Below are 22,430 nucleotides of genomic sequence, written 5' to 3' on the forward strand. Positions count from 1 at the left end.
CACAAAGTGAGGTATTTGTGGTGTTGTAGCCGTTGAGGAATGAGCACACACGATGAATATGTGGAGACGTGTTTATTCCAACGGCTAACAAGTGGATCTGAACTGAACAGAAAAAGCAGTGCAATACATGTAACATGAATTGCCCCCTCCCCTGCACCTGCTGGGTGAGATGCCTGGTCCTAGTGCCCGCCACACAGCCCCCCCCCCAGAACACCCAGAAGGGAGGTCAAGGTGAAAATTTTGCAGGGGGCTTAACCAGCCTGCCCCAACGACTACGCAGTCCGTCATTAGGTGGTGTAGGTGATTCGGGCGAGACCTCAGTGGGGGAACGACACTCAACCCTGGCATGCCGCGGTGAGGCTGGAGGTTTCGGAGGGCGTCCGCAACGTGGGGCCTGGGCAGGCGAAACGTCCTCGCCTGCAACTAAATGAGCCGGTTTGAGCCTGTCTATTGAAATGCCCTCCCTCCGCCCACCCATATCGAGCACAAAACTCTTTTCACCGTGTTCGAGCACTCTAAACGGGCCGTCGTACGGCGGTCGGAGGGGAGAGCGGTGGGCATCGTGACGCACAAAGACGAAACGGGCTGACCTAAGAGCAGACGGAACAAATATTTTGGGGACGCAGTGGTGAATTGGTGCTGGAGTCAGGGGCTCTGCTGGCAAAAGGGGGAATGAAGGTGCACCCGAAGCTTCAGGCAGAAATTCACCAGGAACGCGGAGTGGTTGACCGAGCACTAACTCTGCGGGGGCGGCGTTAAGGTCTTCTTTCGGGGCCGAACGTAACCCGAGCAGGACCCACGGAAGCTGGTCGACCCAGTTACCGTCCGACAGCGCGGCCCGTAGCGCGGCTTTCAGTGACCGGTGGAAGCGTTCGCACATCCCGTTAGCCTGCGGGTGGTAGGCCATAGTGCGGTGTACCTGCACACCCAAGGACTGCGCCATGGCCGACCAGAGCTCGGACACAAACTGGGGGCCTCTGTCCGAAGTGATATCGGATGGCGTGCCGAAACGTGCGACCCAGGACGACAGGAATGCGCGAGCAATATCTGCCGAGGTCGTGGAGGACAGGGGGACTGCTTCCGGCCACCTAGTGGTTTGATCGACCATGGTGAGGAGATGTGTGCAACCCTGCGAAGGAGGGAGGGGCCCGACCAGAGCCACATGGACGTGGTCAAATCTCCTGTCCGGAATTGGAAAAGTTTCCAGGTTTGCTCGGGTGTGCCTGTGGACTTTGGCGCGCTGACATGCCACGCATGCAGCTGCCCACTTCCTGACGTCCTTCCGTAACCCAGGCCAGACAAACTTGGCCCCAATAAGTTTGACTGACGCCCGGACGCCAGGGTGTGAGAGGGAATGAATAGAATTAAAAATTCGCCGACGCCACTCCTGCGGAACCACGGGACGAGTGCGACCCGTAGACACATCGCAGAGGAGAGCGGGACCCCCTTCACACAGTGCCAACTTCTCAAGTTTCAGGGCTGTGCCTGCTGCCTTGAGTTCGTGGATGTCCGGATCCTCAGATTGGGCGGTGGCCATCTCTGAAAAATCCACCCCGAGCTGGACTGGACACACAATCGCGCGTGACAAGCAATCGGCCACAGGGTTACATTTGCCGGCCACGTGCTGAATGTCTGTTGTGAATTCAGAAATGGCCGCCAAATGCCGTTGCTGTCGGGCCGACCACGGTTCAGTCACCTTTGACATGGCGAATGTGAGTGGTTTGTGATCCACATATGCGGTAAACCGACGCCCCTCGAGGAGGAAACGAAAATGGCGCGTTGCAAGATAGAGTGCTAACAACTCTCTGTCGAAAACACTGTACTTGCGTTCGTTATCTTGCAGTTTCCGACTGAAAAATGCAAGGGGCTGCCATTCGTTCTCCACAAGCTGCTCAACCACCGCCCCTACGGCAACATCAGACGCGTCGGTAGTCAAAGCCACCTGTGCGGTTGAGATTGGGTGGACCAGAAGAGTTGCACCCGCAAGAGCTTCCTTGGCCCGTTGGAAGGATTGTGCTCGTTGCGGTGCCCACTCGACGGGGTCGTTAGCCTTCTTTTTTCTCAAGGCGCCGTAGAGGGGTTGTAGGAGGTCGGCTGCGTGAGGAAGAAACCGGTTGTAAAAATTGATCATTCCCAAAAACTCCTGCAGAGCCTTAACTGTGGCCGGGCGGGGGAAATCCACCACTGCTTGTACTTTGGCGGGTAAGGGGATGGCGCCCAGTGGAGAAATGCGATGCCCCAAGAAATCGATCTTGGACAGACCAAATTGGCACTTAACAGGGTTGACTATAAGGCCGTGCGAATCAAGGCGCTTGAAAACTTCGGTTAAGTGCGACAGGTGTTCCTCCGGTGAAGGGCTGGCCACAAGGATGTCGTCTAGATAGACAAATACAAAATCAAGACCTCGCAAGACTGAGTCCATCAGTCTCTGAAAGGTCTGTGCCACCCCCTTCAGGCCAAAAGGCATACGGAGGAATTCAAAAAGGCCAAAAGGGGTTATTACTGCAGTTTTTGGCACATCTTCTGCCCGTACCGGAACCTGGTGATAACCGCGAACGAGGTCAACTTTGGAAAAGATCACGGCTCCGGCCAAACGTGCGGAAAAGTCCTGGATGTGCGGAATTGGGTAACGATCGTGTGTGGTTACATTATTAAGCCGACGAAAATCACCGCACGGCCGCCAAGAACCGTCACTTTTGGGGACCATGTGCAATGGATGAGGCCCACGGGCTGTTGGAACGCCTCACGATGCCCAAGCGCTCCATCGTCGCGAACTCCCCTTTCGCCATTGCGAATTTTGCCGCGACGAGCGCGGGCAAAAACTGGTGGGCCAACCGTGGGAATGAAATGCTCTACCCCATGTTTAGTATCGGCATTGGAAAAGGCGGGTGTGGTTAACGACGGATAATCGGTCAGCAGGCATTCATAAACGTTACCCGATGTTAAATAATTTGCATGCGTTAACGCCCCGAGCCCTCCGGCCTCGCACGGAAAAGTGGCGAACGAGATGGCGTCAATCAAACGACGGTTGGCAATGTTCACAAGAAGTCCGTGAGCACATAAAAAATCGGCGCCAATTATGGGAACTGTGGTCGCGGCAACAATAAAGTTCCACTTGAATTCCCGTCCGTGGAAACGCACAGTCACCGACCTGGAACCGAAGTTAGCGATGGGCGAGCCGTTAGCTGCGCACAAGGCAGGCCCGCATCCACCTGCCATCTTGTCCGCAGCGGTGGGCGTCAGCAGGCTTACTTGTGCCCCGCTGTCCACAAGGAAACGTCTTCCTGACGAGGAGTCTGTGACGAAAAGCAGCTCGCTTTCGTTGCTGGCGCCCACGGCTGCCACTGGGTGTTGGGCGTTGAAAATTCCCGTCGTCTCGTGGGAGCAGGGAGGTGCGCAGCGTCGAGCCTTGGCGCCAAACCGCTGATGGAAATAGCAGGTGGCTTTCCCGCGCCGCTTCTGCGATCCCACTGCGGCCACGACGGTTGGATCAATTTGCACGGCGAACCGCCGTATCGCCAGAAGCGCTCGATCTGCTTCTTCCGCCAAGCCACGATAGTCGCCGGTGGCTAGGCACGTCGAGTTAGCGAGCACGGCGCGCACTTCGGGTGGTAGCTGGCGAAGGAAAATGTGGGGGAAAAGGAATCCGCCATCATCCGCATTTAACAGCGACAGCATTTTGTCCATTAGATCCACTGCTGTTCCGTCGCTGAGTCCGGGAAGCGAAAGAAGTCTGTCTGCTCTCTCGGAGGCCGACAGCGTGAACCGTCGGAGCAGCCATTGTTTGAGCGCGTCGTACTTCCTGCATCGTGGAGGCGCGCGCAGAAGTTGCATCATGCGATGCGTTGTCGGTTGGTCGAGGGACGCCACGACCATGTAATATTTTAGGTCATCTGTCGTGACACCTTGTAGGTGGAAAAGTGCTTCCACATGCTGGAACCACGAAGCCGGGTCGCTGTGCCAGAACTCGGGCAACTTCGCGGTGTAGGCGGCAGCTGCGAGTTTGGGCGCCGGTCGTGGCGACATGGCCGTAGAAGAAACATCTTCGTCCGTTGCCATGAACATTTCCATTGTCGGGGTCACCAGTGTAGCCGTTGAGGAATGAGCACACACGATGAATATGTGGAGACATGTTTATTCCAATGGCTAACAAGTGGATCTGAACTGAACAGCAAAAGCAGTGCAATACATGTAACATGAACTGCCCCCTCCCCTGCACCTGCTGGGTGAGATGCCTGGTCCTAGTGCCCGCCACAGTGTCACAAAAGAAACTGTATGACAACTGTTTCCCCTTCAAAGTATTTTTCTTGCAAATGTAACACCTTCATTAGATTAGATTAGTGTTTATTAGTCTTACACTGGAGAAATTTACATTTCACAGCAGCAAAGCGATGAAAAGAAGAGGGAAGGAAAAGAAGCAGAAAAGCAAAATATAGGAGCTGCTGTCAAGGCAGCCACTCTCTTGAAGTGAAAAGAAGAAAATAACATATCATATGACAACACAAAGACACAGACAGTCATTCAACCTAAAGCACTTTCTGCACCCTCTTTCTCGTATGAAGCAGTTCTAGATGAAAGAGGAGAGGACCAACGTGTCCTTTTCACCAATGGATCGGGGATGTCATGGTGATTCTTCTATATCGTATCGAACTCTAGTTGTGAAACTCGTCTGACACATCTTGTACGATTAATAACACTTTAATTGTGGGATAAAAAAAGTGTGTGATGGATGTGTGACGATGTTGAACTGCATTGTACCTGAACTACTGAGGCGAGACTACACACAATGGAAATCAAGGAAAAAAATGGAGTGACATTTGATGCTTGCCGATTTGTTTTATGTGCTCTTGGAATAGAAATATGGGGAGGTACATACCATATTTCCCAGTGTATGAGACTCACCCAAAAGGCTTGATTTATACACCGGAAAATACAGTGCCTGGTACATGTAGATTATGAATCTTGATTGATTAATAAATTAATTAATATTATTGGCCATGTTGCACTTCTGCTGCACATATTTTCTTGAAGTGTAAAAATCATCCGAAAAACAAAACAACTCCAAAGCAACACAAATAAACAACCAAAAAAAAACATGGGCTGAGTGTCGATTGGACAGGAAAAGTGTGTGTGGCTTTAGAAACGGTTATTTTTGCGTCGCATTTTAATTGTGAAACCTCATGGATGCTCCCAATATTAGATCAAAGCGCCTTTCTTTTATACTGTACCTGTTATGATCTCGATTGTCCTCTAGATTTGAAGGCTTTTACTTTAGTTTTATATTACGCACAGGTGTCAAACTCCAATCTTCAAGGACCGTCGCTATCCTGCAGATCATTCCATCTTCCCCCTGATCATTTGAAATAGGTTTGCTGGAGGAGGGAGACATCTGAAACATGCAGGAGAGTGGCTCTCAAAGACCGGAATTTGACACCTGTGAATTTGTGTCTTCTTGTGGTGTGTCATGTTTTGCTTGCTTTTTGCGTCCACCTGTGCTGGTTTGTTAACACGGTGCCTTATGTTTACCAAGCAGATCCTTCAGCTGCTCATGTCTTGTACAGGTGTTTCAAGTTCGCTTCTCGGTTGCTTTTATTTCAGTTTCTGGAACATCATTTATCAAGGAGTGTGGAGCAACTTATCTCTAAGACTAAAATTTTGAGTGTGTATAAGTGACAAACATGAGTTAGTTACATGTGGTGGTAAATCCTAACTACTCTATAGTGCCATGACCGTACACGTCAAGCTTCGTTTGCATGAGTTTCATTTCTATCTGACCAGATACAGTCACAGCAATTCATTGGAAAAAAAGTATCCAAAAACACAACAATGATGGTGGAAAGAATCTCAAGACAAACACTGAGATCGGTACATGTCAATTAACTCAAATGCAAAAGCAATATGATTAACTGATGGAGGATGAGGAAGTTATCAAGGTCACCATTTTTCTCTTCCCCTTCCTTCTTGTTTTCTTTTCACATCTTAGAAAGCAAAGAAATAAACTGCAAAGCGCCAGGCTTTACATTCTGTCCCCCTCTGTTGGTCATTCTTTTGTTTATGTTCCACCGGATGGGTTGTAAATTGAGAAAGTAAATTCTGTGCGTGCCAAATGAAGTCTGATTGTTATTTTTGAACTCCTGTACTCAAAGCAAGGAGGAGAAAGAAATATTACGTACATTTGTATGTGTCACACTGACAATGAATGAACCAATATAGTGATCAGACATTATTTAAAAAAGGGTCACAAATGTTTCATTTGCTTGATTTGAAAACAACAATGATAATAGTAATAGTACATAGTAGTATTATAGTATTAATAGTAGTAATAGTATTTGTTTTTGTTTTTTTACTTCAAGATGGCGCCACGAGAGTGGCTGCCTTTCCAGCAGCTCCTGTATTTTGTTAATCTACTTCTTTCTTTCCTTTCTTCTTCCTTTGATAACTTTTCTGCTGTGAAATGTAAATTTCTCCACTGCGAGACGAATAACGGTACATCCAATCCAATCCAAAAATATACTGTACAGTATGTGATGTATTATTAGGGGTTTTCTTAAGTTCCAAGTACCCCTCAAAGGGTTTTACTGTGTTTCATTCATAAGCAGGAGCAATAACACCACAGAATGTTGCGCTTGATCTGTGATGCCTTCGCTGATCATCTATTCTGTCAGGCAATTTATCATATGTTCTCCAGTTTGATACCGTTTTCTCCCAAGGCAAACACTGAAATGCGCACCTCTACTCCCTCCCAAAAACACTATTCTGTTTCACGTATTTCTTTGCAAGTGAAATGGATTTTGTCCACAAAACAGCTTCCAAGCAGCAATGTAAAATTCAATATATGATTAAATATCCAGTATATTCAAGATATATATGATTTGGTGTTGTTAAGAAAATAAATACCATAGTTTCCAAACTATACGCCGTGACTTTGGTCACACGCTTTCAACTCTGCGGCTTATTTAATGAAGTGGCCTATATAAAAGATAGTAGTGACCACATGTGTGTTATCTTTCTTTGTAAATATCTCATGTTACGAGTTGGGCACCTGCGGCTTATAGACAAGTGCGGTTTATGTGTGTACAAAATGTTTTTTCTTTAAAAATGTCAGCGGTGCGGCTTCGAAGCAGGTGCACTATATGTCTGGAAATTCTGGTCAATGCGGATGGACATTTTTGCTAAAAAAAAAAAAAACTAAAAAAAACAGACAACTGGAAGATGGACAAATGTGGTCCATCAATAAATCAAAAAAAATCCATGAATGTCAATGTGAATTCGTCATTGCCCAAACTGGGTTGTTTTTTTGGACTACTCTATACTTTGGTTTTGTGAAAGATGTTGCTTCATTCACTGGCAATAGTGAATGAAGCAAGGTCCAGAAAGTTATGCTTGGGTGAGTTGGATTTAGAAGAACTTGACATTTGGTATGAACTCCAGCAGAGACTGCAAACCAATGCTCAACATCAGTGACCTTTGTCACGGATGTTCTTCCAGTTGAATGGAAAAAAAAAGAAAACACTCAAGACTTCTATACTTCTAGAGAGTATTCTCAGAAGGGTAGTAAGTTAATATTGATGGAAAAACAAGGGACATATTTTCTTCTATTCGAACACTCTGATTTCTGTCATTGATATGTGATTGAAGAAAGTTAAAAATTGGCAGAAAGTGCAGGTGTATCCAGGATGTTTGCAATTGAATTAAACTATTGGTGACTTGCTACTTTTAGGCCTATTACTTTAGGAGCGTGAGATTGATTGATTGTGGCCATCTGTTTTGTGAGATGTCCTCCATCAGAGGTTCTTGAATGCATTTTATGCACAGTCAAACGTGAAAGTGAAAGCATATTGCTTCTTCCCAAATGACGATATTTGTTTTCAGTACTTCGATGTCACCTTGCGGAATCTAAAAGCAGTTGCAAATCCCTTTTAGCGCGTAGGGCAGCAATTATTTGCCGATTGCTCCGTATCCCACCCGAATAGCGGTTAGCGTAAGTTAAAAAAACTGAAACGTATGCAGACTTCAAAAACGTTGATGTTGTTGAAGTCATTATATGGTTTAAAATCAAAGTGTAACAAGCCTCAGTAAGGGCACACCTTCATCATGAACAGTGCAAGCAGCATTTGCTAATGAGGTAAGTGTGGTTCAGTTAGAATGCAGGTTCCCACACCAAGTAGCATTTAAATCTCTAATACATGTGCACGCATGCGTACACACACACACACACACACACACACACACACACACACACACACACACACACACACACACACACACACACACACACACACACACACACACACACACACACACACACACACACACACACACACACTTGTTTGCCTTAATAGGAACATCATTATGTCACAGTAAATCAGACTGTCACTAAGCCGCATATCTCCATTCCTTCAGATACATTGGGAGAGATTTAATTACCTGACAGACTCTCGCCATAGGTAGAGACCAGAGCTTAGATTAATACTTTTTTTCCTCACACACACACATACGCACACAGACGCACGCACACACACACGTACAAGATCATAGCAAATGAGCAGTAGAACTTAATTGTAGCAACATGACGTTGCCAAACAAAAGGAAAACAACTACTCACACTTCAGTTGGTGCAGTACTCCTCTACATACACAAATGTATGAAACCTTCAGCATAAATACTGACGCATTCACACAAACACAAATGCTTGTGCGGTGCCTTCTGTTGTATATAGAGCCAAGCTTATTGTCTTTGAGACCCAGATGTCATCTCATACCAACTCAGTGCACCTGGGGCTTGAAGATTCCTGCCAAAAGCAAATCCATCTATAATGAATCTGTTGAAGACTCGCAAAGAAGCCACACGTTAATATATTGACCGACACAGACCACTCTGATTAGCGTTTTAACATTTCAACAACACATTGCACAGGGCATAAGGACAAGAGACACCTTTGGGCCACACATTTGAACACACAAAAGAACACCAAGCTTGTAAAGAATCCCTGAGGAAAATGTTTACCTTGAAATTTTTTAAAGCATGGTGGCTTTAGAAAAAGAAGCTTGTTAGGCAAAGTAATTTAGACACTCCACTCTGATTCATCATTAGCGGTATTTGGAAAATTGTGACGTTTTCAGAGTAGAAAATAGAGACTATAAATTGATCCAGTCGGTCCCAAGCAAAAAGGGAGGCGACCGCACCCCGTTTTTGCAAAACCAGTTAACTTATTCAGGAAATGAAAAGCATGACGTGCGTTTCAAACTTCGGGCAGACATCTGGCAATGTTTTCCCTCCCACGAGGGGGCAGCATCTGCCTTTTGGACAGCCGCCCCCACTTTCAATGCAGATAACTCTACAAAAAGTAAGCTCAAAATAAAGTTTTTTTTTCTGATGAAAGAAGAGAGTCCCAGGTTTTGTACGCTACATTGAATGTTTATATAGTCCGAAAACTTGATATTCTCTGCATCCTACAATTTGAGTGAAAATGACAAAAAAACTGTCACTGGAGTGGACACATTTGCACATCGTCTGGCAGTGAATGACTTAAAAACCCTTTTCCGATTGACCTAAAGTTTCAGATTTTTGGGTTGTGAGAACACTATAAATAAGTAGAGCAAGTTTCATTAAAAATAAGAACCCGCTTGGTTGAACCCACTAGCTGATTTGGCATGGAATGATCTTTCATTATTCATCTAGCAGAAGGGTCGCCAACCTTTTCTAAACTTCTTGGCTACTGATTAATGCGGTAGGCAACCGGTTTAATAATATGCATTTTTTATATCATATGTTATATCATATGTTATATTTAATGACGAATGATATTAATTTATGAGAAGATACTGATCACATTAGCGATTTCCCAGAATAATTATGAAAGAGATGAATATCAACTGTAGCCACTGTAAATGTATGCATGTGTTCAACACGATGACCCCTGATCTAGGTGGATTATATTTCTTTCACATCCTTTTTTTCTGGTATCATCTCAATTATGCTATTTTGGCTAACTTGTTCTGTTGTTCTGTTCTCCTCGATCGCAACACCCAAGCACATGCTGAAATCGCCCTCAATTTTGTTTTGAGCAAACGTTTAGTTCAGGCGTATTAAAGATATTTTTCATAGTTACCACAAAAAAACTAACTCAGTAAAAAAAGAAAAGATTCATAACGGTGTCACGTGTCAGTAATGTCGTATGCAAGCCTGATGGTGATATTCACATGGTGCTGAGCAAGCAGCAACAACATTACGGACCGTCTAAGGTAATACATATTCATTATTAAACTTGCGTGAAGAGCAAATGTGAAAAAAGATTTTGGTTGAGTGCCACACAACATGCTTTAATGAACATAAATGAACTAAGCGTGGATATTACGATCTTTATTCAAGATTAGGGGACAATGAGCGGAGTGCCAAGGGTGTTATTCTTGGGTTGGTTGGTTGGTTGGTTGGTTGATTGATTGATGGTCAGCGGTGTTAAAACAGCAGTATTCCAATAAGAAAGACACATAGGTCTGATATTTACTTCAGATTATTTTTACGCAGTGGTGATTGTATCTCATAGCTATGTTAAATGACTGAATCAGAGCACAGGGAACACAAGAAATCTGCAAAAAAGAAATGAGAGAGCAGATGACTAGGGCAGGCATGATCTGATATCCCAGTCCCTGGAACATCATAATTAACTCGCCCCTCTGCCTTAGCCTAACCCTAACCTCTAACCTGACATTAATAAGGATGTTCCAGGAAGAACAACAAAGACGGTAATATCAGATAAACCACTGAAGAGGGGGTAGCTCAAATCGAATGAGGGAGGGAGCTCTCAAACGGAGATATGATTGGATAAAAGCAAATAATTTGCTTAGAGTGAAGACAAAATGTGTGATAGGTTAATGTTTATATCATTACAGCTGCATAATTATTCAGTGATCCCAACGTTAGGCGAACTTCACACTGCACTTAGCACAGCATGCCATTGAGCAACCCATTCTTTTTGTTTGGGCTGCCACGGCATGAAGACGCTATAAACTGTGACTCAACGCATCCAATAAAGGAGATGGTGGCAGAGTGACATCAGAGCGACAAAGGCAAGTGATTATGGTTGAGTTCTACATTGAAACAGCAAAGAGAAGACATCATTTGATTAACATACATAATATTTTAATTTGAGCAAGCTGTCTGAATTTTAACTCTTGCCGATTAGGCCATTGCTCTGCAATATGCTGTCAAACTGCTCCCTGCTTAGCCTGCTCATGGATGAATCTAACCTCCCTCACATCCATCTGTGCAATTGGAATTGGATGAGCACATGCCTTTCTTTTAGCCAGAGGTCATCTCTTTCCAGTGTGTCAGAACCTCAATAACTTCCAAGCACACAACATTAAAACTGTAAAAAATGCACAACTGATTACTTTGCAGAGCGACCGTTTCGCTAACCATGGTGGGGCAAAAACAGCTGCATTCTATTCCTGACCGTCCCCATCTAATTCCAGCCTCGATAGGCATAAGGGGAGTCTCCACACTAAAAGATTTAGACCGAAGCCTTTGGAATTAAAGGTGAAACATTTTCAACAAAGAACAATACCACAGCCATTGAATCAACCTTTGCCTTAAGTTTGCCTTAACCTAAGCCTGCTGGAATGTGTGTCGGCTTAGTTTCACACTGATGATTGATATGAGTAAGAAGTATGGATATCATCACATCTTTGTGATGAGTGACTGTTAATGTCTGCAATGTGGATAATGATTAACATTGCACTGTGTATGCAAGCACGCTTGTTGTTTCTTGCATTTATTAACCTTGAGAAGTTTTAGCAAGAAACATGTTGAAATGGCACTAACAGGCACCGGACAACTGTTTTCCTTTTTAATTTAGGCCTAACAGCAAATTGTTGACAAGGGAGGTAGGGATAGAAGGGGGAGAAATTAGGGTGTTGGAGGGCAGACAAATGGAGGCTTTGTGTGAACAAGGCGAACAAAGGGCAGGTGGGCTGATCTATGAGCTGAGCAAAGGTGTGGCTTATCAGTATGGTTACCCACCCAACGCGTAAGCCTTCGAAATCCCCTTTAGTAGTGAAACTGAGAAAAACACGAAGGTGTCAAGGGAGAAAGAGGGTGAGAGAATCCCCTGCTCCAGTAATTAGTCTGCAGAAAGCGAGCTGGACTGTAATTCGGTCAGTCAGATGGATGTCTGCCCTCCAGACATTCGGCTTAGCCATTATCTGCACTCACTCTTCTACCCTCCATCAATCCATCTTTCCTTCTCCCTCTACGCTGCATCCATCCTTGCACCATCTCCCACCATCCATCCATTTGCCCCCTCTTCTTCTTCCCTGATGTCTCACACTCCTCCAAACGTCAAAAGCCAATCATCATTGATGCCACATCACACTATCTTTGTCCATCAAACCATTCACCCCTCCTTTTCCTGCAGAAAAACTAGGCTTAACCCACCTGACAAAGTATTTTCCCCTCCAGAAATTACCTAGATCAGTGATTCCCAATAATTTTGACAATGCACTTGGGTTTCTTGGTATTTACTGCAGGGCAGGACGGCACCATGTTTGAAGTGGTTGCCAGGAAGTAGCCTGGATGATTTTCTTTCTGGTTTGTAGACCTTACCTTCGCAATGAGGGATGGCCAGTGAATGAGTTTGCCAACAGCACACTGCACTAAGATCAGTGTGAAAAGACCTTAAGTCATGGCTTCTTGTGAGTAGTTGAGTTGTGTGTCCAACGAACAGGGCCTGATCAGATACATAAGTGTGGTAAATTTGATCGATTGTTTGACACAAATTAATCGCATCAACACAGAAGGGATTCCCCTCGGGCATTTTGTACCCTAAGAGTCCAGTCTACTACTAAGTTGAAGGTCAGTGTTTAACGTTCACATATTGTTGCCTGAAAGCACGAGGACTTAAAGACTTGGACACTCATGCGTGATTCATGAACTCCATTACTGAGCACGCTCAACACAGGCATCTGTTAACTTCATGGGTAAAGCCAGCAGAAAAATGGGTGCTGTCATTGGGTTAAAGGGATATTTGTCCATTCACCCAGAGGAACGGATGATGGAACTGAGAGCCAGCATGTCTCATTCTCTGTTCTCGTTCTTCCCAATGGTGTAAAAATAATCTAACATTGGATTTGGACTTGGCTCTATGCACAGGCGACGGAAAAGGCCCATTCTTAAATGGTTCTTCCTTTTAAAAGCGTAACTTTGACACTCTGGAGATCACACTGGGACATTTCCAATAGGCGGACGGCAAGGGACAAGTCTCAGCAAACAAACATCAATCCAAACATGTAAATATAGCTCGCGTCTTACTACTCTTCCAGTTCATTCATATATTCCTTTTACTTATCTCACTATCTAACAAGCATTAGAGGGAGCCTATTATCTATTCTCACATAACCACTCACACGCCATGGAATCCATGTCACTCCTCCTTCCAGACATTAGAGTGAGCCCATTATCGGTGTCCTTTCATAATTTCTAACCATCCATTCATCCCCACGTGTCCCCTTTCCCCCACTTACCTGTTGTCTCTCCCAATGCCCGTTCTTTCCCTACAATCCCTCTACCCGGATATTATGTCGGCCATTATCTACACTCCCACCGCTGCTTCAGACCATCAATCTAAACCTCTCTCGCCTCCCGTCCGATGTCCACGTCTCTCACCTCTTGATAGAGTCACCCATTATCTGCACTGATGACTCCATCCATCAATCTTTTGTTTCATACATGCCACGTTTCACACAATGCACCATGTACATTTGCACAAGTAGCAATTCAAAGCGCACGTGGGTTTGAGCAGGTTTAACCGATCAATGACCGATCAATCATTTGGCTTGCCCACATAGGCAGGATGGGAATAGCTCCAGGTGTAATATAACAAGGGCGACGGCATTCAGACTCGACATAATCCAGCCGTGCATTCAACGCTGTAAACAATAGAGGATAACTAGTGTTTGTCGTTTTTCTTTTGCTTTTGTGAATGTCCAGCATTAGACGGGCTTAATTTCGGTAGTGCCTTTTATATTTTTGCAATGATACGGTTGGGGGGTGGATAGGTTGAGTCACTTGGATACAAATGTATTTAAGACCGCCTGAATGAAAAATGTAAAACTCAGACCTCTGATTTTAGTAATATTTAAAGTTTATGGTTTTGTTTTATGATGGATGTCATTTGGATTTGATATAGGACAAATAGTAAACTGGGCTTTCTAAGCATATATTCCGCTCACAAGTGCACTCCCATTGATCCAAAATGCAACGTTGACAACAAGCAAACAAATGAACAAACAAAGGAGCTAATTGCTGTCATGTATTGCACATATTAAGCACCGTTCAAGTTTTATCAAGGAACCAGTAATGCCGTCTCTTTTTTAAATGGAATCCAAGTCAATCTAGAAGTTCCAAAATGAATTTACAAAATGATGGCTTGTTTTGTAAATTGCTGGGTGTAATTTAGGTTATTAATCATTTGCAGTCCATGGGAAGAAATGATTCTGGTTCCTTGATATGACGAAATGTTGCAGTGTTGATCTCAAATTGGAAAAGTTGCTTAAGTTACCATCATGAATAACGACAGACCCCTAGCTTTATTATTCAGCGCAACCTGAGCACGTCGCCTTCTTCATTTTGTGAGTGCTCTTGTCCGTCACTGTCATCCTTCTCATTTGATATTCCTTCCTTTTGACCCTCGCTGCATCCCCCTCTCTGGAATCTCCTTAACTGTCTTTTCTCATGGTGCATCTCTCCTTCCGTTTGCCACTCGCTCACATTGCCATTCAACTCGCAGGTTTCAGCCCTTCCATCTTGCCTTCATCTGCTTCAACTTCAGTTTCTCAGTGCCCCCATCCTTGAAGTCAATCATAGCTTTCCTACTTGTCTGGCTCTTCTCCACTGCTCTCTTGATTCCTCTACGCTCTATTCCTCTAAGCGCTTGTTTGTTTGTTGTTTTTTTTTTGGGGGGGGAGACAAACCAACCTCTTTTTGCCTTTTCTGCTGTCATTTCCCATTCCTCCTTCTCATCCAATTCATCATTCCCAACCACTTTCACCCCAATTTGCTTTTGCACGTTATCAGTTGTCGCCGCAATGGGAAATGCAAAATAAATACATAATCTCCGTTCATGCTCATGGAATGCATGAACTCATGTTTTTGCATATGCTTTTGACCTGAGTGCAACACTGTAACCCTGCTGCCATGAAAGTGCGGTGAGGCCACACTGCACCCTCACCAGCACATAACCAATGTCATTTCTCATTGCAATTCACCACGACCTCATGGGATAATCACCAAAACAAGCAATGTTTGTGACCTCTAAAGGCTCATGATTGGTTCCAGTTGGGAAAATGTAAAAGTAAAGTGCAGACTTCTGCCAAGGTTAAATAGTTCTAAATTGGATCAGCACCAAAGTGTACTCTTCATAGATATAACAACCTCTTTCTTTGTGAAAGTCATCATTAAAATGCATGCATTATTCATTGGGAAATCAAGGGACACACTTTGCAACATCATCCAATCTTTCAAAAGGTGCCTCATTTTAATTTGCCACTTGATTCATGGCAATGCATGAATATTAGAACCGTGCTTGAAAAGCAATCAATAAATAAATAAAGTCATAAAAAGTCAAATTAAGAGAATGGTGTTGTGATGCGAGAGCGAGAAGGGCACATGCATCAAGGAAAAACATTGGACAGACATGAACCTTTAGAAATATTTGGCATGTCTGATGTGATTTGCGAGGATGTTGTAGGAATGCGGTACCAAAGTCTTCTGAGGCCACGTGCGGCTGTTAATCACAATGAGCTTGGGTAACAGTTTTAGAGCACAGCGTTGTATGCGTGGCAAATAGACAAAATACAGCCTGTTTAGTGACAATGTTGTGTCCCACCAAATACATTTGTAAAAGTAATCTTTTTTGGTTTTAATTAGGGTAAAATGCAATGACATTTTTCATCAGATGAGATATTGTGCATGAAGCAGGACAGTGGGCTATTTTTTAAATGTATTTATTTATTTTTTGCAACCACTGGGTCTTAAATTATGCACAAACAGGAAGCCGATAAATCATTTCTGTTGAGTTATGTATGGTCACAAAGACTACGATGGGTGGTCTACACTCCATAGTAGTGCGGCGCTAGATTGTGCAACATTCTGTCAGCGAAACCTATAATGTGGATCCACCGTCATATGAATAAATAGACCACCGAGCGGGCACAAGTGTTGCAAGTGCGAGTCTGGGTCTGTAGGTGTAATTGTTTGTTTGAGCACAGACGTGTGTCATGCTGCGAGAGCTTGTTTCTCTTGATGAAATCACAGGGGGCATGCGCTCACTGTTGTCGTCGGACCAGACAAGGGAAGCGCACGGTAAAATCCGGGTCTGTGGAATATTCTAAGAATCTTGTTAGTGGCTCGCTTGTAATTTATTTGGTTTCACTGCAGGGTCGGTCTATGGCACTTGTGAATTCCTCATAGCGGTTAACATTAGTGTCACTGCTGTACAGATTACCACGTTACCGGGGCAGACGTTGAGACGGACACTGGTACCCCAGCCTGACCCTGAGTGGCAAAACACAGCAAAGGAGGGTTGATGAATGGATCTGCTTGCTGTGGGGCAGAGGTGATGTGGGGAAAAGGAGAAAACGTTCCAGGTGAATGAATGGTTTCTGCTTTGCAGCATTAATGAGGCCTTTTTGTATTGTATGTAGACTTATGTACATTTTCATTACACGATGAATGAAGAAGTGCTTGTAGTCAAGTAAGAATCTCGGGTGCATTTCATGTCATTTGCAAAGCCTCCTTCTTCTCATCTCACCAAATTATTGAGGGTATTGCTTTTTGAGGCAATGATTGCATAGGGGAAAAAAGTTTACAGTTCACAAAAGGGCTCTCAAATCCGGAACGCCTTTACTCGATGAAGGCAAAACTATTTTGATATATATTTAAGAGTGCAAGGGAATTGTGTAAGTACCTCCACGCCAATAATAATAATAATAATAATAATAAAAACATGCTTGAAGGTCCAGTGACTTTTGACTCTATATCCTCATTGAGAATTCTCATGTTCTTTTGTGTGTTTGACATTTTTGCCGAACGCAAACCGATTTCCGCATTGCTTCACAGACAATGACAAATGACTAAACTTTCATGTGCAGTATTTGTCATTTTTCACGCTTATATTTAATAATACTTCAATATGTTGTGTTATTTTCTATCTAAAATGAAGCTTGGTGTACATCCAGTCAGGAGATACCATAACTTTCAGAGTTCGATGTTGGTGTTTTTTTCCATCAGATATAATCTAATGTGTGAAAAATGCGAGTTGACATTTTTTGCTTCATTGGAGTACATCACAAGAGGGCTGGAGGAGAACGTGCTTGTGGGGGACATATCCAGCCATATGAAACTGGCATAAACCAGTGTGATACTGATAATCGATTCGGATCAAACATTTTTGATTCAGTCACAGCCAATTAGCAAGCGTATACATGAACCTGCCGTATGTCTGACAGCACATTTGACTTTTCTGCAGTTGTTTTCCGTTGCATTCACGGAATGACAACTTGTCTTTATTCAAATGAGTTGAGCCAAGCTGAGAGACGGAAATAGATGAGTGAAAATGAGTGTGAGAGAAGGTGTGAAGCGAGAAGAGAAGAAATTTGAAGAACAGAAAGGAAACCACAAAGCGTCACCTCTTTGGCTCAATTTAATCTTTTTCTGTCAATAATCTAACGCATGTGTGTGGGTGAGTTTGGGACATTTGGTCCCATAATGACTTCTGACACGTTGGTTCTGTTCTGTGAACACGAACAGCAGCCTGAAGCGTACCATCAGCGTGCTTGCATGGCGGGGAGCAACTTGTTAGTATGCAGTTTAGAATAACCGTGCCGTGCGTGTTGAAGTCCATGACTGTCATAAAGTTGCGGTATATCTGGTTTGATAACCCTGAGCAAATGCATGTCAGCATTATTTGTGAGTAGATAAAGAATACAATTGAATAAAAGCTCCAAAAGGGAAGGCAGTACATGTCAAAGTGATCACTTTCAATGAGAAGTCAAATAGTACATTGTGATGGCTGGAAATCTGAGCTGAAATAGTTCAGTGACCACAATCACAACTCAATACACGTGTATCTCAAATCAGCATTCCCTACAGAAATAACTGAAGATGTCCTTATCACTTCCTTATCCTTATAGTCCTTATCACTTGCGATTAGCATCTGTCCATTGTATTTGTATATTGCCTGTCTACAAGTGCTGCTGCACTTTTGTGTTCAAATGTTCTATGTAAAGCAAAGTTGCCAAATTGAGACTAGGAGCTAAAATTAGCTCACCATATCATTTTAAGGGGCCACAAAAGCAAATGTTTTGCATCAGTCACCCTGATCCTGAACTCATTCGCTGCCATTCCTGAATTCATTCTGGAATGGAAAAGTGTGACATGGAGCGCCATTCCGAATTTGTTCGAGTTTTGTTTTTTTTGCAGAGGTGCCGATAAAGCGCTGGTCAGACTTCTGGCAATGTTTTTTTCCCTTCCACAAGGGGTCAGCATTTTCCTTTTGTCCATGTTAGCGCTTTGTTCCAGCTTCGGCTGTTGTTAAAGCACTATATACAATAAATCCATATGTATGTATTGTATTGTATTTTGTACAGCTGCCCTCATTTCAAGCTATTATAACTCCAGACCCATATCATTTACGAACTTTTTTCTGATGAAAGAAGAGACTCTAAGGTTTCTAACGCTGCATTGAATGTTTATGTTGTCATAAAACTCAATATTCAGTGAGTTCTGCAATTTGTATGAAAATGACCAAAACCCTGGCACTGGGGTTGACACATGGACTCCTCTTTCTCAGCGATTTTCAAAACTCTCAAGTACACTTTTCAGTCATGGTATAGTCTGAAGCACGAAACAGGCTTCTGATTGGCTGCCGGTGCCGAGTATGCAATTCAAAATGTGCATGCAAATTTTGAATTTGGTTAATGGTGCTTCGGACTACACCATGACTGAAAAGTGCACTTTAGAGTTTTGAAAGCCGCTTAGAAACAGGAGTCCACGTGGCTTTGAGCAGACAACACAACGCAAACATTGCATTGTACACCATGACGACAAACCACAAGCAAGGGAGCATTTGTGGTAGGTACTTCCTTAATAAAAAAAAAAACATTTATACTTGCGCACCAATGTTTTTTATGCCATTAGTAGTCTTATTGTCTTTCAAATTGTGACTAGGGTGTCCGCTAACTTTTCGGCATGAGTTTCAGACACTGATTCTGCCTGAGAATATTTGCGCATGCACTCATACGGGTGTAAAGGGAACATTGTACTTACGTTTTTGTTGTTGTTTATTGGGTGTTGCCTTGAGCAAGGTGTTGTAGCTCTCAGCCTCGGCGTTTCAATAAAAACATCTACTCTAATGAGCGCAGGTACTCCATACGTATTTGCGTGCGCCTCATTAGAGCGTTTTCGCGAAATGCAAATTTGAAGAAAAGCATCTCTCATTTGCCTCCGCTTGCCTTTTCAATTCTCCAACAACATCTCAAAGAAATGGAATCAGACCAGCCTGCCATCGTCTATCCTCCTCTTTTTTTCCACTTCCTCTTCTCACCTTTAGCCCCGGCATCTGTGGCAGACCTATTTGCATTTGCCAAATGGGACTGTCTCTGCTCATTTTCCTTTTCTAAGTAGTCTAATGAACCAAAATGCATCCAGATGCATTTGGCTAGCCCGGCAGCACATTTTCATGAGAAATATGACTGTTTTTAAGGTGGAAATGTAGTGTCTAGTCAGACCCAAGTGACATGATTGCCGATTAAACATTATGCTCTACATGGGCATCCATCCTGGGGCTCGCTCGGTTGGTCACATTCAAATATGAGCTAAGTGGCTGTCATTGGCATGTACAGTTTCGCAAAATCTAATGCTGCTCATGTCATGTGAATTTGAGGGGACGGGATGAGCGCTCGAACCTACGAAAACTGCATCACATTGACATATGGCACCTGTTGGAAGGAGACAGGCTTCCAATTAACAATAGATGACAATGAGGATCTCTTGCGTTTGGAATTTATATCTCTGCATTGTAGCTCTTGGCTATGTTGTGGAGACATCTTTTAAATCAACTGGAGACGGTAGAGTAGACTATATTACCTGGAGCAAAAGCAGAATAACAGGGCAAGATATCATTACTGTGTGTGTGTTTATTTCAACCGTGACATTTTACAATAATGCTGTGATGATTAATTTAAGCAGCTATTTACATCAGCCTTCATGGTTGGGCGAAATTCCATCTGAAGCACTAGCCAGCATTTTCATACGAAATTGTCATGGAATTGTATTCATTGAATCACATCAATCTATTCCCTTCATTTCTGAGTGGGACATGATTCTATTTTTTTATCCTGCAGTGGGTGAAAGTCTACTTCCATCTTACCGTCTTCTATGAATGTGCGATTCTTTTGAATTGTATTTATTTATTTTATTTAATTAATTTATTTATTAGACATATTTTCTGGTGTATAAGGCGCACCCAAAATCATTCATTTTCTTCAAAAGATAACTCTGCGCCTTTTATGTGCAGGTGAGCCTTATATATGAAGTCATATTGAGCCACAACAGCTCTCGCAACTACTGTCAGCAGCCACCAATTCAATTTCCCACTGTAGAAGAAGTAGTGTGTAACCCCAGCCTCTATTGTAGCGCCTTATATTTATATATTATATTTAGAATTGTTTTTTCATTCATTGAAGGTGAACTTTATACTCCGGTGCGCCTTATATAATAATAATTATACATTACATTTACAGCGCCTTTCAAAGCTCTCAAGGACACATATATATGGGAAAAGTTTAAAAATACACCATTCCTTGGGGATGTGCCTTATATTCCAGTGCGCCTTATACACCGGAAAATAAGTTAGTTAGTTAGTTAGTTAGTTAGTTAGTTAGTTAGTTAGTTAGTTAGTTAGTTAGTTTTGCCCAGTGAGATTTTCTTTACATTGTGTTGCCATGTCGATTTATTCTGCCGAGGATCTTGAGAATCAGGACTGCTAATCAATGGAACTGTTGTCAAATTTGAAATATGTTCTGTCAGGGCCCAAGCACCAGTCACATTTGCGCTTTTAAGTGCACTAAACTATTTCCTGTTGTGCTCAAAACCAGTATATTGTCCAAACAATTCTCAAATGTTTTCAACAAATATTTTTGACCAAATTTGCTTACTAACACGGTTTCAGTCACCACTCCCTACAGCAAACCTTTTCCCTATCTGCATTGCCTCAAGAGGTAAGTGAATTTTCCTTTTTATATTTTTGCCTTTCCTTGCCTCATGTGCAGTAAGGTTGTCCTCCACTTTTTCAGGTGATTTTTTTTGTCCTAATGCTTCACGTATTATTTTAACATCCAACATGTACAGTGGGATCTGCCTTCAGTGTTCATGAACACAGACTACAGGGTCAATGTGCATGTGTGCGTGCACATGTGTGGAGTGAGCGAGTGAGAAAGCCTAAAAGAGCATGCTTACAATTCGTTTAATATTCTCTTTTATTCACTCACATCTTCTTTCATGTCAAGGCGCTGTCAGATTGTGCATCAGTGAGTGTCTGTTTTTATGTGGCTTCCCAGCACTTCACTCGTCTGCCTCTCTTTCTGTCTTATACCAACCAGCCCTTTAAAAAAAAAAAGACCCTTTTGTGTTTGACCGCGTTTTGTTCTCCCACCATGACTTTCCCGTCTCTGCCAACATATCCAGCAAATTGACAAGAGGAACACCGGTGGTTATTTAAAAGGTAAAAATCATACCTGGAAGTCGAAAAAGTAATAGCAGCTGCGGAAGGGAGACTAAAACTCACTCAGCTCATTTTTATACGCAGTAATCAGTATGGCCGCAGGTCATCGGTAAGATCATATCGGTCGGCGACCATTTGTGACTTTCTAAAAACACTGAAACTGTACTTCATAATGCAGAATAAATATTTTTTGTACTGTACTGTATTATGAAAATACAAATAATACTATTTTGAGTCATAGAACCAATAATGTATGACATTATAAGTGCAAACTCCCGGTCCGGCCTCCCTGTGTGGAGTTTGCATGTTCTCCCCGGACCCGCGTGGGTTTTCTCCGGGTCATCCGGTTTCCTCCCACACTCCAAAAACATGCATGGCAGGCAGATTGACCACTCCAAATTGTCCGTAGGTGTGAGTGTGAGAGTGACTGTTGTATGTTTTTGTGTGCTCTGCGATTGGCTGGCAACCAATTCAGGGTGTCCCCCGCCTCCTGCCCGAAGACAGGAACCCCCGCAACCTTAATAAGGAATAAGCGGTACGTAAAATGAGATGAGATGAGATTATAAGTGCAAACATAAAACCTAATTTAGCTGTGATAAATGCATGGGATCTGAATGTAAAATGAGCAATAATAGATTATTCATCAAGGACT

At 43.3% G+C, this 22,430-nt stretch overlaps 2 protein-coding genes across 3 annotated transcripts in view; one reads left to right on the plus strand and one right to left on the minus strand.

Annotated features, from left to right (window-relative positions):
* Nucleotides 1–22,430, minus strand: part of csmd1a (CUB and Sushi multiple domains 1a) — a 379,749-nt gene that overhangs the window by 325,300 nt on the left and 32,019 nt on the right. The gene's annotated exons all lie outside the window — the stretch shown is intronic.
* chs1 (chitin synthase 1) overlaps nucleotides 1–22,430 on the plus strand; it is a 110,723-nt gene that overhangs the window by 7,970 nt on the left and 80,323 nt on the right. The window contains exon 1 of one of the 2 annotated variants that reach the window (XM_088992702.1): nucleotides 10,942–11,069. The exons of the other annotated variant lie outside the window; for it this stretch is intronic. The gene's annotated coding sequence lies outside the window, so the exon portion shown is untranslated. Of the gene's footprint in view, nucleotides 1–10,941; nucleotides 11,070–22,430 lie in introns of those variants that run through there. 2 annotated transcript variants of the gene reach the window in all.

This window comes from Hippocampus bargibanti, linkage group LG03 (assembly GCF_051943395.1).
Source record: "Hippocampus bargibanti isolate YZ-2025 linkage group LG03, ASM5194339v1, whole genome shotgun sequence".
NCBI lineage: Eukaryota > Metazoa > Chordata > Actinopteri > Syngnathiformes > Syngnathidae > Hippocampus > Hippocampus bargibanti.